The 7,500-nt window shown below is 47.0% G+C and overlaps 1 long non-coding RNA gene across 1 annotated transcript in view; it reads right to left on the bottom strand.

Annotated features, from left to right (window-relative positions):
- LOC125945201 (uncharacterized) overlaps positions 1–5,881 on the bottom strand; it is a 20,377-nt gene extending 14,496 nt beyond the window's left edge. Inside the window, exon 1 of the long non-coding RNA XR_007466690.1 lies at positions 5,753–5,881. This is a non-coding gene — a long non-coding RNA (uncharacterized LOC125945201). The remainder of the gene's footprint in view (positions 1–5,752) is intronic.
- Between the last annotated feature and the right edge of the window lie 1,619 nt (positions 5,882–7,500).

Here is a 7,500-nt window from a genome sequence, read left to right as displayed (position 1 = left end):
TAGTGTAGCAACACCTGCACCCTTAATTGGCAGCTCAGGTTCGGTTGTTGCGTGGAAGGAGGCGCGAACTCCATGACTGTGGGAAAAGTAAACTAAGAAGCAATCAATAACAAGTGCGCGAAATGTGCACTGTGGAAAGGGGACAGAGGTGGCGTCTCCATGGATGATGAGATGACACGCAATACTGAGATGTTCCTTCTTACTAGGGTGAAGAATAAAAAGCCCGCAGATAGCACGCCCTGTGGGATCTGTGTGTGGGATGTTATGCGAAGCAGCGTGCGGTGAGCCTACCATGTTAACGAAACGACCATGAGAGCACCAAGACGTAGGCGGCTGTTTCATGACCTACATGACACGCATGTAATCACATTCATGTCATGAGTCCTCAGGAGTCCCTTTAGTTACGCCTAAGATACCTTAAGGCGAAAACCTTAGTCAGGCGCATGACTATGACTTCGACCATCAACCTTTAGTCGTTTCCTTAGTACACATCCGAACCCATTCCATTGGTGTTTGAGTGTTCATCTTTTTTTTTGCTGAATCATTGTCATTTTTGCTGAGTCATGGTCATGACTATGGCTTCTACCATCATCCTTTAGTGTTTCCATCACTTAGTATACACGTCAGAACCCATTTCAGTGGTTTTTGAGTGTTAATCTTTATTCATGACTCAGCGAAAAAGATTAACACTTAACGCTCCTCCAGCTTACGATGTGACTGTGCTGCGTGTGCCGCGCAGGCCTATGCCGTTTTCAGTGTTAATCTTTTTTCGCGAGTCATTGCCAGTTTTGGTGAGTCGTGCTCATGACTACTACTTCTACCGTCATGCTTTAGTGTTTCCTTCACTTAGTACCCACGTCCGAACCCACTTCAGTGATCTTTCAGTGTTAATGTTTGTTCGCTCGGTCACTGTCATTTTAGGCGGCTGTTTCAAGACCTACATGACACGCACGTCATGACACTCGTGCCATTCTATGCCAATTTCAGTACATACCAAGCTAACGAAACGACCATAAGAGTACCAAGACGTAGGCGGCTAGATAGATAGATAGATAGATAGATAGATAGATAGATAGATACTGTCAAAGCGGGAAATGTTCACCAAGAAATGCTTCGCAGTTAAATTATTCAGGCCCTGTCAGGTTCCAGTAGGGTCGTTCAGTAGCGAAGAACGATGTGGTGTTAGTTAAATGAAGAGTGCGGTCACGACTAGAGATGAGGACGGTGGCAGAGGACATGAAATGCTAACAGGATAATTGGAAGTACGTAATTAGTGAGGGCCGTGAATTCAGGTTGGGGCAGATGCCATCGATGGGAACACGAGCAGGGCACTGTTCATCCAGATGAAACAGTGAGGTTTTCGCGCCACAAAGCACAGAACGGACGAAGTAGGATGTTATTAGTTCGCGTAAACGGGAGCCTTGGTCACTGCGAACAATAAGAATTCGCAGTTTTACCCGAAAGGCGAAGCATCGATTGCAATAGCAAATTAGTAGACAGCTATATAAAGTTAGGATAGTACTTTTATCCCCCATGTACAGTTGTAAATATTCGCTTACTAACTAAATAAACAAGAACGGTGTCACGCGCGTGCAGGTAAACCTGAACACATCTCGCTCGATCACCGCAGAAAATCTGCGGATGAACTCTGTATCCGCAGAGTTTCCTGCATCCGCGGATGACCGCGTCAAACGTTGGAGTGAGAAAGCGCGCTAGCGGCAGCGAGCAAATTGACCTTCGCGCTGGCTCTCGCTTCAACGCGAATTAAACGTCGAGAGCACAGCACATACGAAGCTACCAGCATTCGGCGCATGCACTTTGTCCCCATCGCATATCGCTTTGAAGATGAGGCCTCGCGGGTGCATACTTCGGCAACATCGCAGATCGTTGTCAAGATACGGTGCGCGCGCGGCAGCTCCGTGAGCAGCAGCCGCAAGAGGAGAACGCCCCCCCCCCCCCCCCCCCACCGTCTCCTCCCCGTGCCTCGCGCGCGAAAGAAGACCGCGCGCTTCCGGCCACCTTCCTGTCTCGCATGCGCAAGATTAAGCTGCGATTGCCGGCTCACCCTGGCACACTTTCACTCGCACTCATATCGTACGGCGCGCGGCGTCGATTTTATCGCTGTTGGACTTTATAGTGAACCTCACGGCGACGGGGTCGGTACAAAATGCGCTTAGAGTGTCCATATAGTTGCTATCGTAATAAGAAGAGTGGTCCCTGTACCGTCCAGTGTTTCTATGCGCCTTTCAAATCATACAGACAGCAAGTTGGCAGTGTTGGTGGAAAGCATAAGCATAGTTGGAAAGCTAGCAGCTTCGCCCCTTCAAAAACTGCGTTCTCTAGTTTTCAGATAGTTGGTATAGGACTGTGTGGTGGTGCGAAGGAATGACGAACTTAAAAAAATCCTGCCCTTGTGTAGTTCAAATCCAGCACTAATGCAGCTCCACTAACGTGAAAGCTGGGGGAGTGCGGAGTGGTCATGCGCCAGCGTTGTCGCTCGATGCGCGCCTACAACTCGGCGTCCATGACACAAAAGAAGTTCGCGACCCCGCCAACTGCTTATAAAGCCCGGTTCCTTCCGTCTTGCTTCACGGCGCACGCTGATCGGGTGCTGAAGTAGCGCTGGAGTGAGGAGGAATCAAGCGGTTGTGGGGTGGTGGCGCCCTTTCTTCTGCTGCGCTGGTACCAGACTGGCGTTTGGGAAACAATTTCATGAGTTTCTGCTAATTATTGCGATTATTGCTTTATTATTCCTATCTTTTAAATTATTCTGAATAATGTTAGTTTATTTTGAACAGATTTTTATTAATTATGCGCTTGTTTTGACCCTGTTTGGAGAACTTGTTTTTGCGCGTGACCACAACGACACGAGATCACATTGCAATAGTTTCACAATTTTCACGAGTTCCTGCTAATTATTGCGCTTGATGGTTGTATATTCCTATCTTTCACATTATTCTGAATCATGTTACTTTATTTTGAACCGTTTTTGATCAAATCTGCACTTGTTTTGACCCTGTTTTTGCGCGTGACCACGACATGAAATCACATTACACGCCGACAGCCCGGGCTCCTAAAGAGCTTGGCACTTAAAACCGAAGGAGTGTGGATTCAGGGAGAGAGAAAACGACGGGTCCACTGGATCAGCAGCAGATTAAGAGCAGCGGGGAGCGAGAGGGTGACATCCAGCCTCTCACTGGCACCTAGTAAAATACTCTGGCTTTCGTCCAGTTGACGACTGTGACTAACGCCTGATGGATTCCCATGGAGGCCGCAATAATAACACGCAAGACGAGGGTGCCGCACAAATGCAGCGGATGCCTCGCGGTAGTGCATCCACCTCGTATGCGGGAGGTACCGTGTTCAATTGCCGGTGCCGCCGAAAACACGCCGTTTTTTAAGACGATAGTCTATCTTGGGGAACTTAAACGCTGAAAATTTGGTCTGTCTGTCTGTCTGTCTGTTTGTCTGTCTGTCACCCGATTCAGCCACCCGGCCAAAGTTGGACCACTTGCTTACCGCCCACACTACTTAAACTGGTACGGCTGTTCATACTTGTGAACGTTATCGATCACAAGGTAAATATTACGCATAACTGAGGCGCAACATCACTAGGTAAGTATTAGGAGGTGTGTTTCTTTAATAGAAAATACATAGATACGTAACTATAAAGACCCTAGTTTCTTAAGCTGCGCTGAAAATGCCATGCTATGCGCGCCGACGAACGACGTTCCCCGAGTGCGCGCCGACGAGCGCCCTCTGCCATGGAGGAAGGAAACACTCTGCACAAGCTCATGTTTCCCGATGTATTGCCAGATGGCGTCCATGTCTCACGCAGCGCCTCCTCATTTTATCAATGCCAGCCAGATGCGGCCGATTAAACATAAAGGAAGCGCTGTCTGAGGAAGGGCAAAACATAAATGGCCGCTTGATGAAATAATGCGGTAAAATGAAATCTGTTCAAACAAGCCTTCATGCCAGGACGGAAATGGTACGAGAACAGCATCACGGGTGGCCGCGGATCAGACCAGCACTCATGTAGTACGGCCGGCAGAAGACTATCGTCTTTCGACGAAATTTGCAGCGAAGCACGCAGATACACGGCAAATTTTTTTTCTGATGGGTAGAGATGTCTGCTGGCCTGGTGCTCGGCTATCGTTGGGGCTCACATCTCGAAAGGGGGGCCCAATAGAGATGTACGAATTGTCTCTGCGCGCCTTGTTGTCCAAGCACAGACGGCCTTGTTGAAGAGCATCCAGCGCCGCTGTGGGAGGCAAGTGATATAACAGGTACAAGCGCACACCCAGCCTGGGTGCTCGGCCATTGTGGGACCTCAACGCTTGGAAAAGTGTGTTTGTCTTCAACCCGAAGGCGTCTTCACATTCATAAGTGCACTTGGGGTGCCATATGAGAAATTGCAGCTCCCGTATCACCATTCTTTTGTGCTGAGGAGGTTTAGGCCGGAATTTAGGGCGCAGGCTCTTTTTCGAGAATATTGTTGCTCCGATGTCGCACACTCGTTCGTACATCGCAAGCCAGTCCTCGACGTCGGTGTTGTCCGTGCCACAAAATGTCCCCGGGTCCCGCAGATGAGTGAGGATGACCGTTGGCGTGGACTGCTGAGGCGTTGTCGGTTGTGTCGGTTGATCTGCCATTGTGGCGGCAGGTAGATGACGTCCACTGCGAAGTTCCGTGATTGTACCCAGCACCTCCACCAAAATGTTGCAGGAAGAAAGCAGGCCCACGAGTGTAGAAGGACGTATATTTACAAGCGAAGAAATATGGCGTTCAGGCAACGGCCAGAGACTTCATCTTCCTCTCGTTCGCGTCACCTTCTTCTTTCCCTTCACCGTAACAATATCACACTTGAATGAAGCCGAACGCCAGGCCGGTGTACGCTTGTGGCTATTTGAACTAGTGGGTGCACAGTGGCGCTGGGATTAATACTCACAATATCCCGCAGCCGCAGCACGCGCTCTGCAATTAGGCCACGTCGCGTGACCATGGTGCGTTATAAGGAGAAACTGGCGAAATGATGGCGATCGGAGCGTCATGATGGCAATGAATATCGGGAAACTAAGCTGTAATTCATGCCGATGATAGGAGCTCCTCGTACACATATACGACTAGTTTCGACGGTGTGCCGGCGATTCATGACAGACGGTAGTCGTCAGGAACGCCATCTCATGTTTGCTGATCTTGCGATCTCGCTTCTATACTGTGCGTCAAATTGGTGTCCTGTTGTTGTGCCTGTTGTTTCCCCCTGTCACTTTAAGGTCGTCCATGCTCACAGCAAAATGAATTTTGGGCGGTTTCATTGCTTAGACAGTTTCACTTATTGTTCATTGTGCGTCATGACGTCAGGACGGCGTCATTTATCATTTATGACCCTTATTTTTATTACTACACATACTGATACCCATGAATAATGCTCTAGGAACTAATCAGTGTTGCTGGCTAGGCCCTTGTGCACTATAAATGCAAACCCGCAATGTTTCTTCTCTGGGAGGAATATGTAGCATCAAAAAATAGCCATTATGCAGTACTGTTACGCCCTGTCAGTTCTTCATAGCTCGTAATATTAACGACAACCAAGGACCCTACCATTATGAACATAGGAATAACACATTTGGACTTTTATGTAGCGTCGCCGTACATTTTACGTGTTCTCAAAGCCTTTTGCCTGTTTTAAACGAAGCCTGGAATTTTTCATCTAATGCGCCCTCAACCATAAAAGGTGGCAGTTTGTTACCTGGGGCGCAGCACTCCTTGCCGTGTCCACATCCGCTGATAGTCCTTATTGCTATTCGCGGGCAGCTTCCCACCGGCACGCACTTAAAGCCCTGAGTCGAACACGGGGAGCTTTGGCTATAGGCTGAAATTAAAAGCACAGTAATGAGCACTAATCGAAGTGAAGACGATCATGTGGCAACTTATCGCTTTGTAAATAGCGTTTGTCTACATACAAGCGGTCGTCTGTTTATATAGTTTTATAGCTTTATATATATATAGTTTATATAGCTTTAATAAGAAAATATTGTTAATGGCATATGCTACCGTTCGTCCAAACGCGAGAAAAATATGTATCAGTCGAGATATTAAAATGCCGTGAAGACACCTGAAAATAGGTGTGAACCAGCTTCAGCATTCCTTTGTAACTGGGGCATCATGCTGAATATTAGAAGAACATTAAATATGTAAAATATTTCGTACTGTATGCCTCACATACCGAAGAAAATATAACGTTGCGTGATTTTACACTGAACATACGAAAGGTCTATTGCCAACAAAGGAGTATACTGCTCATCTAGCTGACGCTGGTGATCGAATAAATGACCCATGTAGGATTTGTCTCCATGCCTGGAAAATCTTGCAACAATATCTCAGTAAGACCAGTTTCTGAGGGTACTTTCTCCGCTTCATGTGTTAGGTGTGCCAGGTAGAAGATACCAGCAGAGCCGGAATATTCTTATTTATCTTCTTATTTGGATTTTGTGTGAAAAGGTATGAAACAAGTTTCCTCTAGTCAAGATTAATGCTTCTATTTTCGCTACCCTGCTTAGGAAAAGGCAAATACAAAGTACGAAACAAGAACACTACACGAAGAACATTGACCATGAATAATTTTTTTTCTGAAACGTAAGAACACTATAAAACGGGTCCTGCTTGCGTGGGGCCTTGTCATTGTTTTCGTATAGCCCAACGCAAAGTAAAGATGCCCAAACACGCACTCGTGTACGCTCCCTGTAAGCATTCTTCAAAACAGATATCCCTTGCAGAAGGCTACCAAACGGTACAATTGCGGTTGGCACAGTCTGAAGACCTCCGCCAAGCAGGTGGGTTTGTTTAGTCAGTGACAAATGAAGAATGCAATAAAATATACACCAAAATAGAAATACACGAAGTTCCACTACAGCCGATTGCATAGTAAAATTCACGGGCTTTATGGGCCAAAACCAGGCTCTAATTATGAGACACACCATTGTGGGGGAGTGCAGATTATTTTGACGACCTGGGATTCTTTAACTCGCGCAAAAATATAAGTGCACAGCCGATTTTGCATTCCACCGCTGCTGGGAAGGAACCTGGCACCTCGAGCCCTGCAGCGAAATGTATTAACCACTGGGTTACAGTAAGACGCGGTAAATGATGGATAAAAGCATCACAACGTGTTCTTACTGTTGACTATCAAGGGAATTTGGTACGTCCTTCTTGGTCGCTCATCTAAGCTGAAGACTGTTACTTGCTATATAATAGACTATGCCTTTCTTCACAGAGTTCACAGAGTCACTGTGAACCTCTGTTGGATATCAACTGCCTAGAATGGCTGTTTGTTTAGACGTGCAAACTTACTTCGTGCTTCTGCTACTTTAGTCTTGTTCGCGTAGAATTACACAGTGCCCTATTGCGAAGAACACAGTCAGACTTAAGAGCATATTATTGCCGCGAACATCTTGTTGCACACGCTTAACAATGTGAAAGGTGCTGATTTTGCATTGA

This window comes from Dermacentor silvarum, chromosome 4, assembly GCF_013339745.2.
Source record: "Dermacentor silvarum isolate Dsil-2018 chromosome 4, BIME_Dsil_1.4, whole genome shotgun sequence".
NCBI classification, from domain to species: Eukaryota; Metazoa; Arthropoda; class Arachnida; order Ixodida; family Ixodidae; genus Dermacentor; species Dermacentor silvarum.
The sequence above is the reverse complement of the archived record's forward strand: the minus strand, read 5'-3'. Positions and strand labels throughout refer to the sequence as shown.